Here is a 24,391-nt window from a genome sequence, read left to right as displayed (position 1 = left end):
AAGTCCAGTTCACAAAGCTGGTTGAGATTTTAAAATATCATAGGCCCGGGTGAGAAATAAAGTTTGTGTTCACAGTTTTATCAAAGACTAAAAGCAGAGCTTCACTCTACTTTCTGGTTTAACCTAAAATTGCTCCGACCCCCCCATCTATCTCCACTTTTTTTTTTGTCAATAATAACATTTTGGCATTGCTTAGCAGCCTCACAGGAAGCTTCAAGGACCTCAGGTGATACACAGAGAATAAACAAATCCTCCTACATAAGTTGTACCCATTTATCTGCTGTATACTCTTCTCTACATCCCTTCAAACTCCAAATTTATCAAGCTTGTCTGAGCATGCAAAAAAAAAAAAAAAGGGAAGGCGAGCTGAAGTTACCCTCTGTAGAGCTCAGTGAGGAAAGCTCTGAGAGCTGATTGGAGGGAAGGGGGAAGGGGCAACCCCCCCCCTCTTCCCACAGGAACAGGGCTGAGGCTATTAATCAGCTGGAGCTCTGTCCTCTGTCACCACTTGTCTTTTGGTCTTAGGAAAACTTGTCAGAAGTGATTCATCTTAATAGAAGCAGGAAACATAGATTACACTTAGTGCTCTTAATTGAGACAAGTTAACACAGAGCAGGGAGGTCAAACCCAATTTTGTTGTGGGCCACGTCAGCATTATGGTTGCCATCAAAGGGCCAGTTGTATTTGTAAGACGGAGTCTGCTGAATGCTGAGACCAGGGGAGGCAGAGACAAGCCTCTCTGCAGCTTCACAGAGAAGCACAGGATCTGGCGGAGGAGTTCTGCGAGTCCTGATCCCTGCTGCCGACTGCTGAGGCAAGATGGTGGAGCCGCAGCTGCAGGAGAGGTGTGAGGACCACATTTAATGTTGTGAAGGGCTGGATTTGGCCCCCGGGCCTTGTGTTTGACACATGCACTTTGTTCATAGTTCATGTCTGAGGTTTACAGCCTCTTTCATGGCAAACTACAATAGAATTGCATGCGCTGCCTCATTAGGGAACCTTGGTGCAAGAAAGAAAGATGGTGGTGGGGGATGGGACTTGCAGAAGAGTGACAACGCAGGATCTGCTGAGCTTGAGTATATTTATGCAGCATTAAGGCTCCATTCACACCAGGAGGTGCGACATAGTATGCACACTTTTTTGCACCCGTTTGCTTAGGGCTGCCATATGCGTGAGATACACAAAAACAGCACTATTTCAATATGCATGGTACTCTATATGCAAGGATGCGTGGGAGAACGGTTAAAAATTAATAGCACTGTGGAGCAACTGCAAAAGGCCAGTGTACTTTGTGCATTGCTGAAAAGCGGGCGATTCTACATGCATTTCCGCAAAGCACTGGTGTGAACGAATCCTCAAAGACAGGAGGTAAAGGGTACATTAGCTATATTTATTGGGGGGGGGGGGGGTAAAGTTCCTTTTTACAGGAAGAACTCCAGGATGCCAACAAAAATCAACTATTAGCGCAGCTACGCATTTAAAGCAATAAACAGGTTTATAAATATATTACAGTTCAGGAGAAAAGTCTAATACAATATTCATGACATCATCACCAATTCAATATGCAAGTTTCTGCCCGCACTAGGAGCAGGGTGGAAATGCTGGGATCACATCACATCCTGCCCTTCTCACTCTACTGTGCTTAGAAACTACACTGTGGGTGCTGTGTCTGTCAATGAACATCAGAGAAGTAGATTTTACGGTAAGCCGAAAATCCCATTTTCTCTTTCGTTCATTGACGGACACAGCTACGGATATTCTTAACCATTTGGACATCCCAAAGCAGTGTTATACATGAGGGGTGGGAACAGCAAAAAAGTTCCCAAGGCTAAACAGTAGCCAACCAGGCAACAGGAGCTCAACCAAAACAACTGGAGCCCACCTGAAAAAAAAAACACACCCTCAAAGAGGATCAGGTCCTCTAAACAGCAGCCTGCCAAAACCTTGTGGCCAAAAGAAGCATCCGCAGATGCCAACACATCCCCTTTATAAAACTTTGTGCAAGTGTTCACCGACGATCAGGTGGCCGCCTTGCAAACCTGCATCACTGTCACCTGATAACAGAAGGCCCAGGAGGCACTAAGTGCCCTAATAGAGTGCGCCTTGACAGGGAAAGGAGGAATCTGACCCTTGATGGAATAGGCCTGTCTGATCCATCTGGAAATGGTCGCAGAGGAAGCGGACAACCCTTTACGAGGCCAATCCCTGAGCACTAATAGTGAGTCTGACTTCCTGAAAGACTCCATAGCTGTCAGAACACCTTAATTGCCTGGACCACATACAAGGCAATTTCCCTTGGATGTTTAGGCCTGGGACACAGGAAAGGGAACACAATGTCTTCATTAAATGAAAATCAGAGGCAAGAGCCAAACTCGATCTTGTAACCGGACCGGATAACTTTGTGGACCAACTTGTCTTATCAGGGAAGTCCACAGGTCTGGAAACCAGCGAAGACGTCCCCCCACCCCTGATATGGGTGAGGGCGCACCTTTATGCTGAAAGAGACTTGTCCCGAGGTCTGAAGAAGCTCACTCTCTGTTTGCAAAACCAGGTTCGTGCGGAGGACCTGAAAGGCTTCAAGCTCTTGTCAGTCGACCCTGAGGGACAAACAAACTTCTTATGAGCATAAGCCGAGAAGGAAGGCCCACGTCTACGACATGGTTCCTTGCCCTTAGTTGTCGGTGGAAGAAAGGTACTCTTCTCCCTGTGAGACTTTTCATGATGTTATCCAGGGTAGCTCCAAACAGGCGATCTCCTTTAAAGGGAAGCTCAAGGCCTTTTTAGAAGTCTAGTCCGCAGAACAGCATTTGAGTCAACAGACACACCGAAGGACCACTGCTGAAACAGAAAGCTGTGCCATTAGGGGAGCAGCATCCAAAGAGGCATCACAGATAAACTGCAGCCCCTGGACCAGCTGGTCTGCCAGCTCAGCAAAGGCAGGGGGAGCTGTTCTCCCTCCAGGTCACGGCATAAAAGCTTAGCCCACTCGGTCACAGTTTGTGACACCAGAGCAATGGTGAATATTGGCCTCAGTGCTGAACCAGCCAGACTGTACATAATGCGGGCCACAGTCTCTGCCTTTCTGTCAGCCAGATCTTTAAAGGCCGAGGACTCTTCAACCAGAATCATGGTTGCCTTGTTCAATCTGGAAACTGGAGGGTCCACCACCGGGGCAACAGTCCACTTCTTAATAAGGGATTCCTCATAGCGGTAATGCCTAGTAAAACGCTTAGAGTCCCCAAGGGGATGCTTTGGTCGTCCCCACTCTGTAGCGACATTTCTGTCAAAAAAGGCGGGGAAAGGAAACACCTTTGCTGCGCTGGAAGGCTTGTGAGTGCCAAAGGGAACCTGCTCCTCTGTCACAGCTGCAGTTGCATCCTCCATCTTCAAGGTCTCACACACAGATAAAATCAGTGCTTCCACCAGCACCTTTTCGTGCGTGGTTGCAGACATGGAGGAATCACCTGGCGTGTGGTTGCAGACCCAGCAGGGTGACCTACGTCCGTGGTGGCCGAATCAGATTCAGGATCTGATGAGACAGATGAGGCAGGGGAAGGCGGGGACGGCGAGTGCTTTTTGGTAGCCCGTCAGCTGAAAGCCATCTCCACCCAGGACACTAAGAACTCCAGGTCAGCCGTCAGTGCATCGATAGATGGTTGGGACTCGGAGGGCCCTGCAGCCTGAGAGAGGGGATCAGGTGGAGAAATGTGCTCCAAAGACTCCATGACTCACCAGGGGAACCCCACAAAACAGGTGTAAAAACACTGCAAGGGACACCCCCCAGTCGCCAGGCACAGAACACCAAGCAATCCTCAGCAGAGAGGGAGAGAACCCCACTAGACTCACCGCCCAGCAGAAACAGGCACCTGCAGCCACCAGGATAATCTGCACAGCACGCGCGGCGATCAGGAAGTAAAAGGACTCAGGAGTTAGCACCAGGGGATGAGGAGGGGCTCCCGCCACCGATATCACCGCCCACAGGGCTCCACAGTCATGGCCACTGATATTTTTGTTTTTCCTTTTGAGATAAAGGTTTTACATAAATAAATAAAAGCTGACCATTGTAAGCACCCCTGTCAATGATAAATTGTTTGTCTCAACCCTCTAACTGCCATATCTGCAGGCTTGTTCTTTTGAAAAACCACAGACTTGTGAGTAGGACATCAGGTTAAAAAAAAAAGCAAGCCACAAAAAAGAAAACGAATGCAGCCATCACATCTAAAAATTGGTAAGCTAAAATGTAATAAATGTTTGCTTTTGGGTTTAATACTGCTTTAAAGCCTCGTTTATACCAGTGAAACATGTTAATATGCAAGAAGATGAATGTATTTAACTTTCTCCCGTCGTTATTTACACAAACTGCCTTTTATGGGGTGAATGGGTAGGGGTACAGTGTACCCCATACCCATTCACATAGGGAGGGGGTCCGGGATCTAGGGGGCCCCCTTGTTAAAGGGGGCTTCCAGATTCCGATGAGCCCCCTGCCCGCAGACCCCCACAAACACCGGCCAGGGTTGTGGTCATGAGGCCCTTGTCCTCATCAACATGGGGGCAAGGTGCTTTGAGGTGGGGGGTGCAGAGCCCCCCCTGCCCCAAAGCACCCACACCCCCCCATGTTGAGGGAGTGTGGCCTGGTATGGTCCGGGGGGTGGGGCCGCTCGCTCATCCCCTCCCCTTTTCTGGCCTGCCGGGCTGCATGCTCGGATAAGGGTCTGGTATGGATGTTGGGGGGGACCCCACGCCGTTTTGTCGGCATGGAGCTACCCTCAAATTCCATACCAGACCCGAAGGGCCTGGTTTGGAACCTGGGGGGACCCCCACGCCGTTTTTTTCCCCATTTTGGCTTGGCGTTCCCCCTCAAGATTCTCACAGCCCAAGTCACGCCGCAAGTTGGATCATCTTGTTGGATTTCCATTCAAATCAATAGGCTCCCATAGGGAACCATTGATTTTGAATGGAGGCAGAAAAAACGCTGCTAAAAGCTACATGGCCAAACGTGCAATAACGCTAATGGAAAAAGCTACTGAAAGCACGTTTTTACAGCTGCTTTTTCCCGGCGTCAAGAAACAGCTTTGGAGCTCCTTTTTAATATGCCCTGTGTGCATGCAGCCTAAGAACTACAATTACATTTTTTTCATGCCGTGTTTCCTACTGCAGTACAGGAACAGTAGAAATATATTGTTTCCCACGATAACAGGTGTGTTGCTGCAGTACATCCGAAAAAATCTGCTGCTTGCAGAGAGTTTATTGCATTTTAATCTCCATTTAAAGAACCGCGAGCGACATAAAGACATTGTGGTGTGATTGTTTAAGGGCATGCTATAGTAAAATTAAAATTATGACAAAACAATGAAAAAAAGGAGTCCAAAAGAAAACACATATGCCAACACAACCCTGCTAGCAGACTTTCAACAAAAGTTTTAAATAGTGCTGCAGTCAGTGTTTCAGCACTATTCCAAAAGTGCTATAATTTTTAGTGTTTAGAATCTAAGGGCTTCAAAAAAAAAAATCTTACTGAAACTCACGCAAAAGCTTTGCAAATGCCTTGTAAAATCTTGCTCTTATAGAATATGAAAAAATGAAATCGATCCAAGATATAAACCTCTATGCAAGGTGATATTAGATATGAATTTCAGTAGCGCAGGAGTGGTGGTAAACCCTTACCACCTACGTGCTGTTAATATCAATTAATCTAATAAGCCACTGATCTCTCTGATGCACCAGACTAAAATTATGATTAGCAGGATATTGCACACTTTCTCCTAAAATCATAAAAAGTCAATAAAACAGAAACCTCCAATAGCGTGATAAAGTTTAAACCTTGCCTTCCTGTCTGCAGCCATATATAATTTGAAGCCAACATGTACAAGGTAAAAAAGACAGTGAGAAATATGTGGACTCCTACTGTTGACTTTTGAATCATTGAACTGGAAAGAGCATGCAGCCAGCAAAATACCTCAGAGTTGGCACTTGTTTTGGTTCTGAAAGTATCAAAGCCATTGGATTAGCATAACACCATGCAACCAGAACTTTCAAAAGGTGGCTACATATTTCTTAGCAAACTTTTACAATTTGCATGAGTGTTTTGGAAGCACCAATTTTAAATTCAGTTCAATAAAAAATGGATCGGCACTAATTCTGAATGTTTTAAAGTCCGTAATGGAACTTACAGTGTCCTGTGGGATTTAGGGGCACCGTAAGTAGATGAGTCCACAAAGTCTCTGGGCAGCCATTGGCAGGTGGGGGAAAAAGACTGAAGCAATTTTTCCAAATAGGTAATGAGAGAAAAGACAACAAGGCGCCTCTAAATGTAGACTGTAGACAATTTATTGGACATAACACGTAGTAAGACACTCACATGTTCCAAAAGTATATGAGCCTGAAACTGGTGGGGCAATCAGTCCCTCTATGGCGTTCTGGGTAGTCCGGTTCTTAGCCTGCAGCGGTGTTCTGTTCTAATCTTGCTTCCTCCGTGAGCAAGGATCCTAGCTTGAGAAAGGAGCATGCCAGTAAGTCAGGGCCATGCGGCGCATGCTCCGAAATGCGTCGCAGGACTTTGACGTCACTGGCGCATGTTTGCGGCTTACTGTGCTGGTCCGGCCCTCGTTTTCGTCTTCGCTCCCCGGAAACCGGCTAACACAGTCATGGAGGAAACAAGATTAGAACAGAACACTGGATCCGCTGCAGGCTAAGAACCGGACTACCTAGGATGCCATAGAGGGACTGATTGCCCTGACAGTTTCAGGCTCATATACTTTTGGAACATGTGAGTGTCTTACTACGTGTTATATCCAATAAATTGTCTACAGTCTACATTTAGAGGTGCCTTGTTGTCTTTTCTCTCATTTAAGTTCAGTTCACACTGCTGCAAGCCCAAGGTTGTGCGACTTTCATTGCAACTTAGCATTGCAAATTGATGCAATTTTAATGCGATTTTGATGTTTTGCAACTTTGGCAAATCAAAATAATACATGGGTGTTGATTTACTAAAAGCAAATATACTGTGCACTGCAAGTTACTGCACTTACTTTAGATCTTAGTAAATGAGGGGTAGCTCATCCAATTATGTGCAAGCAAAAATGCGTTTTTTTTATATCAGAGGTTGAAGCAGAAAGAGAGAGAGAGGTCATTAAACTGGACGTGCCTTGGAAATTGGACTCCTATTCTACATGCGACATGCTTTATGGAATATTGTTACAGTTGGCTGCATAAACCAGGATAAAATAATCTGAGTGGACTTGTTCTTTAGCATACTTGCATTGATATCGTTAGATGACATCAGCAGATCAATATATTTCACTTGAGGGCTGGAATGACTATAAAAAAAAATGATTTATCCTCAGCTATCATCAATGCACCAAGTTGTGACCCCCTGGTCCTTCACACTAGAAAATAGCTGTAGGCTTTCTTATACAGTATGTTTCAGGTAAGTAAATGTTTTGCTATGGCTAAATCAATGGTTTACAGTTCCAGAAATACATCAAGTGCAGAGGGCTGACAAGGACACACAGCAGAACCGTCAGACAGTAAATGCAGACTATTGCACTTACTTATCCCTCCACTGCAACTTTGTCATCTCATGTTATTAAAGCCCATCAAGCTCATATTTTAGCCCTGGGATAACCACAGGCAAGTCAATTTTTTGGAAGTAATTATCGCTGCTATGTACAATAAAAGTTAATTGGACATAATTGAACTGAAGCCCTAATTTGAATGAAACAGTCGCTGGCAAGGTGCCATTCCCTGCAAACGAAACTGCTCCTGATAATTTGCGGACAAACAAGAGCTGACTCTTGCGGTTAACTCCGCCACATGACAGCGTGCAGCTTTGCTAATTCCTAGCCCAGCATGCCAAGATGCAAGAGCTCAGATGACTGCTTCCCAAGACGAGACCTGACTTCACTAGCTGCCAGCTGCAATACAACCACTAATTGTACTAGAGGAGAATGAGTAAGAGAGACTGGTAATCGAAAAAAGTTATAAGAATTCAATATTAAAGGACCACTAAACCCTGCTGACACCGCTAAAGAACACGAGGAAAACTAAAACTATACACTTCAGCACCCACAGCTGCTTTTTCCATATGGACATGAACAATTGTTACATTTCAGCTATGGCCCTACTGATTCAGCAGAGACGTTGTCATTACCTAAAATGACAAAGTGATTTATTTTTTGTTGGTGGTGGAGGGGAAGCGATTATTTTAAAACAACTAGGGCAAAGGTTCCCATCCTGGGGTCACAGGGCATTCAGGGTTATGCAAAAAAAATAATTCAGTAATGGGGCCACACTGCATCGAGCATTTCCACTGTGCAGGTAGCCTGGCTTCAGGGTGTTATTGTGTTTTTTGGTGCTGATGGCCAGCTCGCTTGTGGTATTGAAATGCAGAATGCTGATCTAGGGCAGTTGGAATCGGTGTGAATTTTGGGAGCTTCTCGCTCTCTCTCATGCAGACCCCCTCCATTCTACCAGTTGTTATAACCCACCCCCTCCGAAAACCGTAGACAAAGTGATTTGCCGATATTATGGATGCTGTTGAACTTATGGCAATGGGATGCTAAGGGGCACACACAATAAGAGGTACATTTATCAAGCAGGAGTGTGTGTTTGTGTATATGTATATATATATATATATATATATACACACACACACACACACACACACACACACACGCATACATATACACACACACACACTATATTGTCAAAAGTCCAAAAGTATCGGGACACCTGCCTTTTCACGCACATGCACTTTATTGGCATCCTATTCTTAGTCCGTAGGGTTCAATATTGAGTTGGCCCACCCTTTGCAGCTTTAACAGCTTCAACTCTTTTGGGAAGGCTGTTCACAAGATCAGTCAAGTTTCTCCACCACAAACTCACTCATCCATGTCTTTATGGACCTTGCTTTGTGCACTGGTCCAAATCATTTGGTAGAGGGGGGATTATGGTGTGGGGTGGTTTTTCAGGGGTTGGGCTTGGTCCTTGTGTTCCAGTGAAGGGAACTCTTAAGGTGTCAGCATACCAAGACATTTTGGACAATTTCATGCTCCCAACTTTATGGGAACAGTTTGGGGATAGCCCCTTCCTGTCCCAACATGACTGTGCTCAAAGCAAGGTACATACAGTGCCTTGCGAAAGTATTCGGCCCCCTTGAACTTTGCGACCTTTTGCCACATTTCAGGCTTCAAAACATAAAGATATAAAACTGTAATTTTTTGTGAAGAATCGACAACAAGTGGAACACAATCATGAAGTGGAACGAAATTTATTGGATATTTCAAACTTTAACAAATAAAAAAAACTGAAAAATTGGGTGTGCAAAATTATTCAGCCCCCTTAAGTTAATACTTTGTAAAGCCACCTTTTGCTGCGATTACAGCTGTAAGTCGCTTGGGGTATGTCTCTATCAGTTTTGCACATCGAGAGACTGAACTTTTTGCCCATTCCTCCTTGCAAAACAGCTCGAGGTCAGTGAGGTTGGATGGAGAGCATTTGTGAACAGCAGTTTTCAGTTCTTTCCACAGATTCTCGATTGGATTCAGGTCTGGACTTTGACTTGGCCATTCTAACACCTGGATATGTTTATTTGTGAACTATTCCATTGTAGATTTTGCTTTATGTTTTGGATCATTGTCTTGTTGGAAGACAAATCTCCGTCCCAGTCTCAGGTCTTTTGCAGACTCCATCAGGTTTTCTTCCAGAATGGTCCTGTATTTGGCTCCATCCATCTTCCCATCAATTTTAACCATCTTCCCTGTCCCTGCTGAAGAAAAGCAGGCCCAAACCATGATGCTGCCACCACCATGTTTGACAGTGGGGATGGTGTGTTCAGGGTGATGAGCTGTGTTGCTTTTACGCCAAACATAACGTTTTGCATTGTTGCCAAAAAGTTTGATTTTGGTTTCATCTGACCAGAGCACCTTCTTCCACATGTTTGGTGTGTCTCCCAGGTGGCCTGTGGCAAACTTTAAACGACACTTTTTATGGATATCTTTTAGAAATGGCTTTCTTCTTGCCACTCTTGCATAAAGGCCAGATTTGTGCAGTATACGACTGATTGTTGTCCCATGGACAGAGTCTCCCACCTCAGCTGTAGATCTCTGCAGTTCATCCAGAGTGATCATGGGCCTCTTGGCTGCATCTCTGATCAGTCTTCTCCTTGTATGAGCTGAAAGTTTAGAGGGACGTCCAGGCCTTCGCAGAATTGCAGTGGTCTGATACTCCTTCCATTTCAATATTATCGCCTGCACAATGCTCCTTGGGATGTTTAAAGCTTGGGAAATCTTTTTGTATCCAAATCCGGCTTTAAACTTCTCCACAACAGTATCTCGGACCTGCCTGGTGTGTTCCTTGTTCTTCATGATGCTCTCTGTGCTTGAAACGGACCTCTGAGACTATCACAGTGCAGGTGCATTAATACGAAGACTTGATTACACACAGGTGGATTCTATTTATCATCATTAGTCATTTAGGTCAACATTGGATCATTCAGAGATCCTCACTGAACTTCTGGAGAGAGTTTGCTGCACTGAAAGTAAGGGGGCTGAATAATTTTGCATGCCCAATTTTTCAGTTTTTTATTTGTTAACAAAGTTTGAAATATCCAATAAATTTAGTTCCACTTCATGATTGTGTCCCACTTGTTGTTGATTCTTCACAAAAAATTACAGTTTTATATCTTTATGTTTGAAGCCTGAAATGTGGCAAAAGGTCGCAAAGTTCAAGGGGGCAGAATACTTTCGCAAGGCACTGTTAAGACATGGATGAGCAAGTTTGGAGTGGAGGAACTTGACTGGTCTGCACAGAGTTCTGACCTCAACTGGATAGAACACATCTGGGATAAATTAGAGTGGAGAGACTGCGAGCCAGGCATTCTGATCCAATCATCATCATCAGTGTCTGACCTCACAAATGCGCTTCTGTAAGAATGGTCAAACATTCCCATAGACACACTCCTAAACCTTGTGGACAGCCTTCTCAGAAAAGTTGAAACTGTTATAGCTGCAAAGGGTGGGCCAACTCAATATTGAACACTACGGACTAAGACTGGGATGTCATTAAAGTTCATGTGCGTGTAAACACGGACGTTCCAATACTTTTTATATAGTGTCATATATAGTAAAAAAAATGATATTTACTGCAGGCAAATATATCACTAATCTAAAATATGCAAACCAGAATGATCCATCTACAATTAAAACTTTGAATTTACTGCTTTTTAAATATGCAGATACAAAGTTCAAATGTTATACTATAATTTGTTCTGTTCATTAAGGGACTACATTATGCTTAACAATGCTAAATAAAACATAAAAGTCCTACGTTTTTTCTTTTTTTTAAATGAATATTTACCTATTTTTAGTCTTTAATTCTCATGAATCTGTGTCTTTTTTCATTATTTTATGTCCATACCATATTGCAGAAATTTCTGCCCTCCACATAGACATAGTGAGAAACCAGTGATATTTTATTGAGCACTTGAGGCCACACCACTGCGTACAATTGTGTCACTAATAACTCAGGGTATGGGAACACCTAATGGTAAGCCTGTGATTCTGCACATCACTGATTCTCAAGTCTACTAGAAGTTTGACAATGCAAAGAATGAAAAACCATACTGAGGTTAGTTTCACAGATTAGAATAAGTTACTGTAGGCTGTAATTCCATCCAAAACCCTCTAAATCAGCCACTCTTAACAAGGGTTCTGTGTAATCCTAGGACTCCTCCAGCAGTTGCTAGGGGTTCCTTGAGATGTGACTTATTGGCCACCCATTTATAGATCCAAAGCCAACAATCACCTGTCAACAGCATGACACTAATGATCTTGGTTCACTATCTTTCGCAGGGGGCGGTTGGGGGGATTCTTCCTACTAGTAACCAGAGTAAGGAGTATTTTTCCCAATGAATCCTGTTAAATTGGTTCCTCAAGGGTAAAAAGGTCAGGAGGATGCTCTAAATGTATTAAAGTTAAATTAAGGGAATTAAAATAAATTAGGGGTCTTTTTTACAACAGCATAGTTGGTACTGTTTCCTGGATAGCAGCAAAAATAATATTTTACTCGTTACCCGAATTTGCTGTTTAAAGCAGTACTCTGGGCATATTGTCTTTAGATAATGGGAAAGGGTTAGAACTATTAGCAGATGTTTATTGCTGTCTGGGTCCCCATTGGGGAGGATTTACACTTCCTGTTTCTTGTCACTAATACATGAGATCCTTCCAATGGTAACATATACAGCAGAAAAACTACAGTGGGGTACATACTATAAGAAAAATTCCGTACGAGGAACGATCGTTAATTTTCATATAGTGGGTACACAACTTTCGACATCCGATTCAGAATTTCCAAATTAAAATTTTCGAAGGGACAAACTCCAAAATTTTTCTTGTGCGTGAACATAACTAACAATTTTCATTTAATGTGTACTGTTTTCATAGGAGGAAAAAAAATCAGACGCTAAAGACTGCACATGATCAACAACAATTAACAACAAAAAGTCAAACAAGAAATAAAAATCCTTTGTCGTTCGAGAATTTTCGTACGATTTGTACCATCCCCGGTTTCGACTTCGACTCCGGAAAACCAGACAATTGTTCGCCCGATTTTCTGATAGTGTGTTCCCAGCTTAGGAGATAAGGGTTTCAACACTTTGATTTCCGAGTTCCCGCTTGGAAAATACCTTCCTGTTACAGCCACCACTGTCATTGCAACAGGAGATTAGGTTAAATCTATTCAAAGGATATCAATAAAGCAATACAAACCTAAAGAGAGGATAACTAACCCTTGCTAGCACTACAAAAATTTTTTTATTGTGGTCTGTGTTCCAACTTTTGCCTACAACAATGTGAGAGGATATGCCTCCCAATGGGGACCCAGATAACAAGACAGATCAAACAGATGCTATAACTTTCTCCCACTGAAATTCTAAACTAAATAATCATTTTTGGCTTGGATTCCACTTTTATGTTGAGTAAAATCAGTAAAAACGTGATCTGTCCCCCATTTTCAGCAATCTAAATCCATAAACATCCATATCCTTTTAACTAATGCTGAATGGTTGCTAAATTAAGTCTGGTTCCACTGAAAAGTAGAACTGGCAGTTACTTCTGCATGAGAAGCCAAGCATTTGGGAACCAAGGGGAGAAGAGCCAGCGAACATGGCCTGTGTTAGAAGATACAGTTGCTGACGTAACCTTGTAAATCAAGCGGACATCCCATGAGTCCGCATTGTGCTTAGTATACCAGATTAGGTAAAGGCTTTGCATAGGATTGAACAAAAACATAGGAAGGCAAGCTCTAGAAAAGAATAAATCCCAATGAAATTAAAAAGAGCTCTTGCAAATTGTTTTATGATTATGAGCTATAAATCTGATCTCCCTAGATTTCCACTTAAAACTGTCCGCAGAAAGCACATTCGGCTTACCGCTGAAGAAAGTTCACCTGAAAGTCACAGAGTGCTGTCCTTTCAGGCCATTAGACAGTAATCTTGCTGAAAACTTCTTAGTCATTTAAATAATGTTGGCTTCAGCTATTTCACGTTAATCCCTGCTGGGCATTTTCTGTATTATGTGAGGCTGGGAAGAAGGTTGGCAAAACGACAGAAGCAGTTTCTTAAAACAGGGAATTAAAAAATAAGCCCAATACATGTATATACAGTACACCCTCACATATAGTTAAAGACCTGTAATTTAGTGTGTCCCTCAACCCACTCCCCTCACTCAATGAAAAAAATCAATCAGATGAAAATAACCATAGACTTGTGCCTGTAAAGCCCCGTACACACGCACAGATTGTTGGCCGTAAATTGTCGGCCAACGTCCGATCGGCCGATTGTAGGCTTGTTAGTATGATGCTTCAGACAACCAACTGCGAATTTTCGGCCAAACAAAATCTGGTGTGCATGCTATAAAATTTTGGTTGGCCAACAACAGAACGGCCGATTGTTCCTCAGTCAGTACAGATTTCGGCAAACAAAAATTAGATGAGCAAGACTGGGCATGCTCAGAGAAGAAAAAACACACGGAAAGTCAACCATCACATGACATCTCTTCTGAAGTTGGTTTTTGTTGGCCAACAAAAGTCCAGTGCAAGTCTAGAGCACATTTCAACCAACAAACACTGGACAAAAGATGGCCGATTGGTCGGCCAACAATCTGTGCGTGTGTACGAGGCTTTAGACATGCGTTCTCACAATCAAATTCTATGTTAATATCAGGCAAACCTAAAAAGGACCCCAGTTTCCCAACAAAATTGGAAAGAGAACTCCACACAGCATTCTCCCAAGCTCAAACAGATAGAATTCTCTTCCAAAATAATGCCTCTTTGGCAAATACAAATCAAGAAACAGATACAAAATTCTAACCAGTTGGTAAAAAACATCCCAAATTTTACAAAAAATTATGCCTTTTAGCTAGTGATGTTGGAAAATGGAGGAATCACTCCCACACATTTTCAAGGACTGCCCATTATTGACCAACTTCAGGTCTGGGATTAAAACTTCTATCAAACCTCTGATCAGATGTTAACTGGCAGACAAATCAGCCACTTATCTACTACACGATACACAAATATCATTTGAATGCTATAAGAATTCCCGTCCTAAATACCTTTCAAACGCCGCTAAAGCTTGTATACCGATGATCTGGAAAAAGACAGACCTGCCTACCATGGAACAATGGCATGCTAGAATTTCCCATATGCAACTGATGGAATGTCTTACAGCATGTTTAAAGGATCAGAAAAATGCTTTCAAATATGGTCACCATTGTTGATGTATAGGGACTATTCAGATTGAAAAGATCTGCTATCAGACTTTTGTTGGAGGGAGATCTATCCCCTTCCCCTATCCCTCAACCCCCTCCCCCCCCCACCCTATTTTCTTTCTTCTAGCCAACTTTCACTGACATCTTCATTTCCCCCAAAAAACTGAAAAAAGTGATTGCGGCAGGGAAGTGGTCTGTCAATATCATTTTAAGGGCCCTTTCACACGGGCGCTCCGTATGTCCGCAAATCATCCTATTTTTTTGAGGATGATTTGCGGACATAATGTAAGTCAATGGCATTGCGGATGTCAGCGGAATACCATCCGCTGACATCCGATTTTCCTCCTTTCAGTTCTGTTCCGTTTTTTGTAACGGAACAGAACCCTATTTTTCCTCCGTTCAAAAAACGGAAAGGAAGGAAAATCGGATGTCAGCGGTGTCATCCGCAATCCCCATAGACTTACATTATGTCCGCATATCATCCGCAAACGGATGGGATGATATGCGGACATACGGAGCGGATGACACAAGTGTCATCCGCTCCGTGAAAAAAAGTCCCGCAGTGGAGAAAAACAGCGGAGCGGCCGTGTGAAAGAGGCCTTAACCACATTACTTACCATGTATCTATTATTTTTTTTTTAAAGTAACAAACATGTTATACTAAGGCCCCGTTCACATACAAGCGACGCTACTCGGAGGAGGACATTGAAGTCTATGGCGGTCGCCTCCTGGTCGCCCCAAAGAAGCTCCGGACCCTTTTTCTAAGTCGGAGCGACTTGTGTCGCTCCTATTAGAACGGGTCCGCAGCTTCCCTATGGGAGGCGACCTGTGAGGCGACCAGGTCGCCTCACAGGTCGCCTTAGTGTGAACGGGGACTTACATGCTCTGTGCAATGGTTTTCCACACAGCCACCCTGATCCTATTCTTTGCTATGGGGGCACTCGAGCAGACTTGGACACCGCTGGTAAATAAAGTGCTTTAATATTTTAATTTTATGATGAGAAAAATCAGCATGAGATTCAGGAAAAATCATTGGTTTTAAATCGTTTGTTACCCTAACATTTCATATTCCTGATATCCACGATCTAACACTAACCTATATAGCCCTGTAAAGAAGAACTCAGTATACGTACCTTTTATGAAGCCGATCCGACTCAATCACACGCTGAGCTGTCATCTGCGGCTTCGCTGTGGAGGCAAGTACAGAGGATGCCCCATAGTAAGTCTAAAGCCCCATAGTAGGTGAAGACATTTCCCATTCATTGCACAGTCGTTGTCGGCCGGGTCCTCTGCAGAGCTTCCACCACTGGAGACCGGGTTGGATCGGCTTCAAAAAAGGTATGTATACCGATTTCTTCTTTACAGGGCTAGATAGGTTAGTGTTAGATCATGGGTGACTGTAGATGCAGGGATTTTAGTGTTAGAGTATCAATAAAAAGTTAAAGTGTAAGTCCACCCTAATTTTATGAGATGCACCTGTATAAAACAATAATTGCATCGCTCAAATGTTATAATGCGTATATAATTCACACCAAATACCAGTGCAAATCAGATGATTGGCCCATTGTAGATGACAGCTTCCTGTTGGACTTGGAAGAGCATCCGAACATATGTGAGCTCATCCCTGCTGGTGGACTAGCCATTTGCCCTCAGCTTGCCTTTTTTTTTTCTCTTAGCTTTCTAAGGCTCCTGAATGTAGAAAAATAGTATTCAGGATAAAATTGTTTTGACCACTGGCTGCAAAACGTGTCAAAACTGCGGTCGGCGGTCATATTAGGGTATGCCTAAATGAGCCCTTACTTAGTTCAGCTCCTCTTTAACATAACAGAAACCTGCATAGAGTTGGGAACTTTGTTCCTGGCTGCAGCAGATGATTCACAACATACACAATTCATTTGGAGCTGTCCAAAAATTATGTAATCCATTAGCTTGCCTGGTTGGATAAAAATTGGTTTGGATAGTTTAGCTTCATTCCATTTTTATATTTAAATTATATTTTACATTTTTGGTAAATCTAAAAGAAAATTGTGCATAGATTGTATAATCAGATTGTATATTGTATAGCCAGCTTAAAAGGCTTGTAAAAGAAAATGTTTTTCTTTTGAAAAATAACAAACATATCTATAATTACCTGCTCTGTGTAATAGGATTGCACAGAGCTGCCTCGATCCTCCCCTTCTCGGGTCCCCTGCTGGCGATCCTGGCTCTTCCTCTCGATACCCATAGGGGCACTTATGCGGCTTGTTCCTGACCGTAGCTGCTGCATCCATTGACACAGACAGCGGAACTCGGCCCGCACCCTCATCACTGGAGTTGATTGACAGGAGGGACAAAGCCACAGCTCTCATGCACAGAGCTGGATTGCGACGGGGTTCAGGTAAGTATAAGAGGGGTGAGGGGGCGAGTGTGAACAGAAGGTTTTTTACCTTAAAGTAGAACTAGAGGCAAAACTTCTTCTTTCAATTTGGATAGGGCAAGGGAGGGTCCCATTGCGAAGATTTCTCTTCACTTCCTGTCCCATTGCAAAACAGGAAGTGAGAGGAAATTCCGGCAAATTGAGGGAATCTCGTGGGGACCCCCAGAACACCATAACTAGTGTCCCCATTGGACGATTTCTCCTCTATTACTTTTCTGTGGACAACCCAAAATTTGGAATTTTCTTTTACTTTAATTTTCAATGATAATGATAAATAGGACAAATAGAGAGAATGAATCTCCCTGAACATGGACATGGGTTCTAATCTCTCTCCACACTATCCAAAAAAAAAAGTTTTGCCTTTATTCATACTTTAATTCATATAATGCATTAAGGAAAAAAACTTGAGCCTTTAGAATCACTTTAAAACCAATACCGCTACCTATCAGATTCTGCAACCGGAACTTACTGCGCATGCACCATGCTTTCCAACATGGCCGCTATGCCTTCCAATAGGTTTCCTTATGCGACAGAACACGAAGCAGCGGCAAAATTTTCTTATACCCACGCAAGTGTTGAATTTTACATTTATTTTAGCAGTAAACTCACCTTATATACTGAAATAGTCTATTTCACTCTATAATCAGTTTGTCGCTGAGCAGCGCGGGGTGTACCAAGATTAATACTGTGATTCAGTATATAAGGAGAGTTTACTGCTAAAATAAGTTTAAAATTCTAGACTTGCGTGGGTGTAAGCAGATGTCCGCTGCTGCTTCGTGTTCTGTTACATTAAGAAACCTATTGGAACGTATATCGGCCATGTTGGAACACATGGCGCATGCGCAGTAAGTTGTTCTAGTCCGTACGTCACTTCCGGTTGCAGAATCTAATAGGTAGTGGTATTCTGATAGAACACCCTGTGTTTTTATATCATCTGAAGCAGAAAATACCCACAGTTCCAATCTCTGTCCCTGCCCACTTTGCCACCTCACTCCCTATGCTACAAAATATGTGCAGTCTCTATCCTGCAGTTGTAATGTTTAAACAATAAAATAAAAATAAGAAATCTGTGGCACCATCTACCACTAGAGTTTTTCAGAGACATAGGAAACAAGTAGTTGATTTTTTTTGTAACATCTACCAAATTTTGAAATATTCGCCTTGGACTTCAAATACTGATGGAATGAGAGAAATGTGCCAATGTATCTAACCTTCAAACTGCTGCATCTCCAAGTGATTTCACTTGGGTAACATCCAGTTTTTATTAAAACGATATAGAGAACCTTTGCTTGACTTCATGTTTATGGGGAAAATGTAGTGAGGTGTCTAGCCAGTTCAAAGTTCACCTGCCTAAAGGCTGCCGTGGGGCAAAATCTCAGGCATTTGACAGCCACATAAAATGGATATGTTTACGCTGTCAGTTCTTTATGTTCTACATGTGGGTCACAAAAATCAATTTCAATCCATGTTGAGCATATTTGCTGGTATTAATATTTATTTTCAAAACTAGACCTGTAGTTTAGGGAAACTTAAAGCAGAGTTCCGGGCACAAAATCAACCTTTTTTTTTTTTGTGCCCGTCCGCTTGGTCTCCTTAACCTGAAAAGGAATTGGATAGTTAGGTATTTTTTTTTTTTATACTTACCTTGTAATTGTTGATCGAATATACTCACATATTCTTCACTTCCTCCCTCAGCGCCGCGGCTCTGCAGTCACTTCCTGTCTTGCGATGATTCCTGGGAGCTGAACGTCATCGCTCCCAGGAATCAATGCGACGGCACCGGCCCCACTCATCACTTCCGGGGCATGCCCAGAAGCTGTGGAGGAATGCGGCGCCGCACCGGAAGTGACGAGAGGGGACGGTGCAGGCGCATTCTGGGAGAAGAAGACACGGAAGAGGACGCCGAAGAGGATCGCGCCGGCTTCAGCTGCCCACAAGAGAGATGAAAACGCTGTGGAAGAAATTTTATAAGTGAGTATTTCTTCTAAAAGGTAAGTGCGAACCGGGACAGATCAGAGGCTAGCCATTGTGGAATGTACTAGCCCTGACTGTCCCGGGGGTATGTTCAGTGAAAATTTTTTTCTGTGCCCGGAACTCCGCTTTAAATGCAGTAATGAAAGTAGGTACCATAGGGCAGTGGTCCTCAACCCTGGCCTACAGGGCCCACTAACAGGCCAGATTTTAGGTATTACCTTGGGGAGATGCAGACTAGAATACTGCAATCACTGAGCAGCAAATGATATCACCTGGGATGTATTTCAGTTATCTTGAAAATCTGGCCTGGTAGCGGGCCCTGTAGGCCAGGGTTGAGGACCAAGGCCATAGGGAACACAGGCTCTGACCTTTTTTTTTTTAAAAAAAAAAAGGGGGTTTTAAAAATGAAAGTAAAAAAGAGCAAATAAAGAAAAAACAATATAGCATATACAATTGCAACACAAATCATATTGTAATTGAATGTTATTAAAAATGCCTTTTCTTTTTAATCTGCAGCCGTTGCAATTTTCTAAAAATGCAATGCAATATGGCTTCCTGAATGTGTACTGACCACACCTCTCCACACACAAACATCATTTCCTGCTTGTGTGATTGGCGCACTGATTTTCACAGAAGTCTGCCTAAGGCTGGCCATACATTATACAATTTTACTTGTACAATTTTCCTTTAGATTTACCAAAACCATATAATATGAGGTCAAGTCTAAACACTTTCAATTAATATGCAATCAGGAAGACCCTTGTACTGCATAGTTGAAGGTAAATCTGGCCAGATGTAATTTAAGTCAGATTTCTGGAATCCCCTGCAACAAAAATGTCATTTTTGGTGAGATACTCCCAATAGGAACACGTCTAAAGGGATGCAGGCCCAGCAGATTTCCTTATTAGTGCTCTGCAGCTGCACAGCTGATTTATAACTATGAAACCACTCCCATTAGACTCACTATGCACAGAGGCACAGAGAAACAATCAGTGATTTTTTTCTGAATAACAAAAGGTAGGAATCTGCAACACAGGTTGTTATAATCCCTGCAATTTACATAGATCACCCAGAGGGGAATGTATTTTTCCTCAACAAAAGTGGAGTTACGCTTTAAAGCTCACCTTGTGCATCATTTTAAGCACCATCTTCTATACCAATGGGAACCTATTCAATTAGAAGGCCTCATGGACACTGGATGTTTATTCTGCTGCCCTTAGGAGCGTCTGGCATTTTTTTCCTGCTTCTAAACGCCCTTGCATGTTAGCCTATGTGTCCAGGCACACAGACATTAAAAGGAACAAAAAACCCCACTGCCAGCACATCCAGGAGCAGAACCAATTTGGATGAAAAAATGCTTGACACCTGTAAACACGACTAAGCACAAAGCGCATTTAGCACTTAAGCGTAAATTAATTTATAGGACCAGAATAAATTATTATTTTGGCCAAATAAATTAATACCGCCCAAGAGCTTGACGCGCCTAAATGCATTACATGCATTTCTGTCCATGCATTTTCCTGACAAAACACGATGGCCAGGAGACAAGGGGTCTAGGAGAGATCGCAAAATGTCCAGTGTGCATGAGGCCTAAAGACTTTAGTTTATGGAAGAGTTTAGTGTCACTTGATTTTCTAAGTGCCAGGTACACTTAACGTTTGTTCTCCGGATTCCCACAGCGCTCCCAAAGTCCACATGTGAAAAACAACTTTTCAAAAGTCAGCACACGCATTGCACTTTTCATGCGCTCTCTCACAATGCTAATGCAAGATGGGTCAAATTTTGGCCGATTTTTGCTGAATTAGACAAAGTTTGAGCCATGGGTGGCCCTGCAAGCACCACCCGGCTTAACAAAAGTTGATCAGATACAGTCACTGTTTCAAGCAGCAGAGATTCCTCATCCATGCCATTTGGTGTCTTGCCGTTTATGACAAGTTGTTTAAGCATCTAGCACTTTTTTGGTGGTACGGGGGATTGGTCTACTCACCTTTAGGTTTTTTAGGGAGCTCCAAAAGTAAGCTGGAGAGCTAGGATGTTAGTGAAGGGGTGTGACTCCTTTGGATACCATATTAATGTAGTCTTATTTGGTATGAGCTAGTTACAGATTTTATGTATATATGAACACGTGGTGAGCAAAACGCTAAAAGAACCTCTATATATTGCTACTTGACTCAAGATACACTTGGGCCACAGGTGGGCTGGTTGGAGGATGAGACAGTCTTACCTTACTAAAATGGCACCTCCAGATGCCTGTATGTAGTTTCAGTTTTTTTTCCTTTTTTTTGCAAATACCGAGATCTCCTTATTGATACAAATATTCACTTGCACTAAGAAGTGCTTTGACCTCCCTTTACTGCACAGTAAAACACAGGGCACAGCAAAGGTTAAAAAAACTGCCCATCTGTGGGTAGGAATGGCAGCAAGAACTGAAACCTTGTTTGGCCCCTAAATGTTATCCAAATGTAGAGGCAGAGATGTATAGTAACGAAGTAGAACTACTTAAGTACTGTACTTAAGTGCCGGAATGCGGTATCTGTACTTTCCTAAAGTAGAATTTTTTTCTCCTACTTCTACTTTTACTTCACTACATTTTTTAGATGATTTCGATACTTCTACTCCGATATTTTTTTTTTTTGTGCTGCATCGTTACTCGTTACTTTTCCTCTACCTTTCCCTTTTTCTTTTTTGTTTGGTTTCCCTCCTTACTGCTCTCTCCTACTCTTTCAATTATCCTCCCTATTCTGCCTTCCCCCCTCCCCTCCCCTTTTATATAGGAAGGCAAAGGTAAAGATACCCCCCTTTTTCATGGGTACCTGGTCTCTGGCCATTTGGGTAGCGTTGTTCCGCTCCAGGCTTCCGCTGGGCCGGCGTGGAGTGCTCCCACATGCACCTCTCGGCGCTCTGACATGTGTGGCGGCCTTCGGCCACTCCGCTCCTCCCCTCCTTGTCTCCATTCGCTGACGTCTCAGCGCTGGGAGGCGGGGATTCTGGCGGCAGCGCAGTAGAGGCACGTGCGCATGCGCAGTGCGATCGAGGCATTGGCGGCCATCTTGGTTAAGGGAAAACATGGGGGGGTCTCTGATGTAACTTAGGGGGGGGGCTTTGTGTGGGCGGTCTCTGATGTAAGGGGGCTCTGTGTGGGGGGTCTCTGATGTAAGAGGGGTCTCTGATGTAAGGGGGGCTCTGTGTGGGAGGGCTCTGATGTAAGGGGAGCTCTGTGTGAAGGGGCTCTGATGTAGGAGGAGCTCTGTGGGGGGCTCTGTGGGGATGGTCTCTGATGTAAGGGGGCTCTGTGTTGGGGTCTCTGGATGTAAGGGGGGCTTTGTGTGAGGGGTCTCTAAAGTAAGGGTGCTTTGTGTGGGGGGTCTCTGATGTAAAGGGGGCTCTGTGTGGGGGGTCTCTGATGTAAGGGGGGCTCTGTGGGGATGGTCTCTGATGTAAGGGGGCTGTGTGTTGGGGTCTCTGATGTAAGTGGGCTCTGTGTGGGGGTCTCTGATGTAAGGGGTCTCTGTGTGGGGGGTCTCTGATGTAAGGGGGCTCTGTGTGGGGTGTCTGATGTAAGGGAGACTCTGTGTGGGAGGGCTCTGATGTAAGGGGAGCTCTGTGTGGAGGGGTTCTGATGTAAGGGGAGCTCTGTGGGGGGCTCTATGGGGGGAAGCTCTGATGTAAGGGGGCTCTGTGGGGATGGTCTCTGATGTAAGGGGGCTCTGTGTTGGGGTCTCTGATGTAAGGGAGGCTTTGTGTGAGGGGTCTCTAAAGTAAGGGGGCTTTGTGTGGGGATGGTCTCTGATGTAAGGGGGCTCTGTGTTGGGGTCTCTGATGTAAGGGGGCTTTGTGTGGGGGGCTCTGATGTAAGAGGGCTCTGTGGGGGGGGTCTCTGATGTAAGGGGAGTTCTGTGTGTGGGGGGGGTCTCTGATGTAAAGGGGGCTCTGTATGGGGGTCTCTGATGTAAGGGGGCTCTGTGTGGGGGGTCTTTGATGTAAGGGGGCTCTGTGTGGGGGTCTCTGATGTAAAGGGGGCTCTTTGTGGGGGCTGGGGGGTCTCTGCTGTAAGGGTGCTCTGTGTGGGGGGTCTCTGATGTAAGTGGGGCCTCTGTGGGGGGTTTCTGTTGTAAGGGGGCTCCGTTGGGGGGTTTCTGTTGTAAGGGGGGCTCCGTTGGGGGGGTCTCTGATGTAAGGGGGGTCTCTAATGTAAGGGGGGCTAAGTTTGTAGTGATCATAAAAAAGAAAAGTCAAATGAAATGCAAAAAAAGTGCAAGAAAAAATGTGCAGGGCGCTGGTGGGGGCGCCACAGGATCAGCTCGCACAGGGCGCTTGAACACCTAAGGCCGGCCCTGGTTGGGAGGTTCTTTCCCATTAACAGCAGATATGAAATTATATTCATCTTGTTTTGTCACATATATATATTTGAAGATTCACAATATTTTGAACTTTTTATTGACTTAGATTTCATACACTCTTCCTTTATTTCATTATTGGAATATATTGTTGTATATCACATTGGTTTATATATGATTTTGCGCACCAATAAGCTGTGGAGAAAAAAAAAACATGCAGGGAAGAGAAGTAGGGATGCTTTAAAAGGGGAAGGGAGGGACATACTTTATCTTTTTTTTTGTTTACAAAAAGTTACAGCCTAAGGAATTGTGATTGTCCTTTAGGTTAATCATTTGAATAAATCATTTGAAATAATAAAAAACAATATGATGTTCAAACTTTTGACTTCTTTCTTTAATAACTACATAACACAGTACTTGTACTTTTACTTTCAGTACTTGAGTAGAATTTTTTTTTCAAAACTACTGGTACTTTTTACTTTTAGTACTTAAGTAGCAATTTTTTTGAAAAAACTACTTGCAATACTTAAGTAAAAAAAATGTTGAATACTTTAGTACTTCTACTTAAGTAACTTTTTGATCGAGCACTTGTACTTTTACTCAAGTAGAAATTTTGAGTACTTTATACAAGTCTGTGTAGAGGTCAAAGAAAGATAATCAGAAGCCTTATGATCTCTAGAAGACCCAAACTAACTTTTCGTTTTGAACAGAGAATTGAATGATTCTAACCCATGCCAGGTGATTTCTTTGTAGCTGTCTGTGTATAATTGGGGAAATTCACCTTCACTTCCTGACCCAAAAATCCAACAGGAAACGAGTGGAAATCTCTTAACCCTCCTCTTATGTTAGAATTCCGTTACTATCCATGATGTTAGGGTCAGTTTTGACCCGTGTTTTAA

The 24,391-nt window shown here is 43.4% G+C and overlaps 1 protein-coding gene across 2 annotated transcripts in view; it reads right to left on the bottom strand.

Annotated features, from left to right (window-relative positions):
• FAM222B (family with sequence similarity 222 member B) overlaps positions 1-24,391 on the bottom strand; it is a 259,477-nt gene that overhangs the window by 85,835 nt on the left and 149,251 nt on the right. The gene's annotated exons all lie outside the window — the stretch shown is intronic.

Source organism: Pelophylax lessonae (assembly GCF_965119305.1).
Source record: "Pelophylax lessonae genome assembly, chromosome: 2".
Classification (NCBI taxonomy): Eukaryota; Metazoa; Chordata; class Amphibia; order Anura; family Ranidae; genus Pelophylax; species Pelophylax lessonae.
The sequence above is the reverse complement of the archived record's forward strand: the minus strand, read 5'-3'. Positions and strand labels throughout refer to the sequence as shown.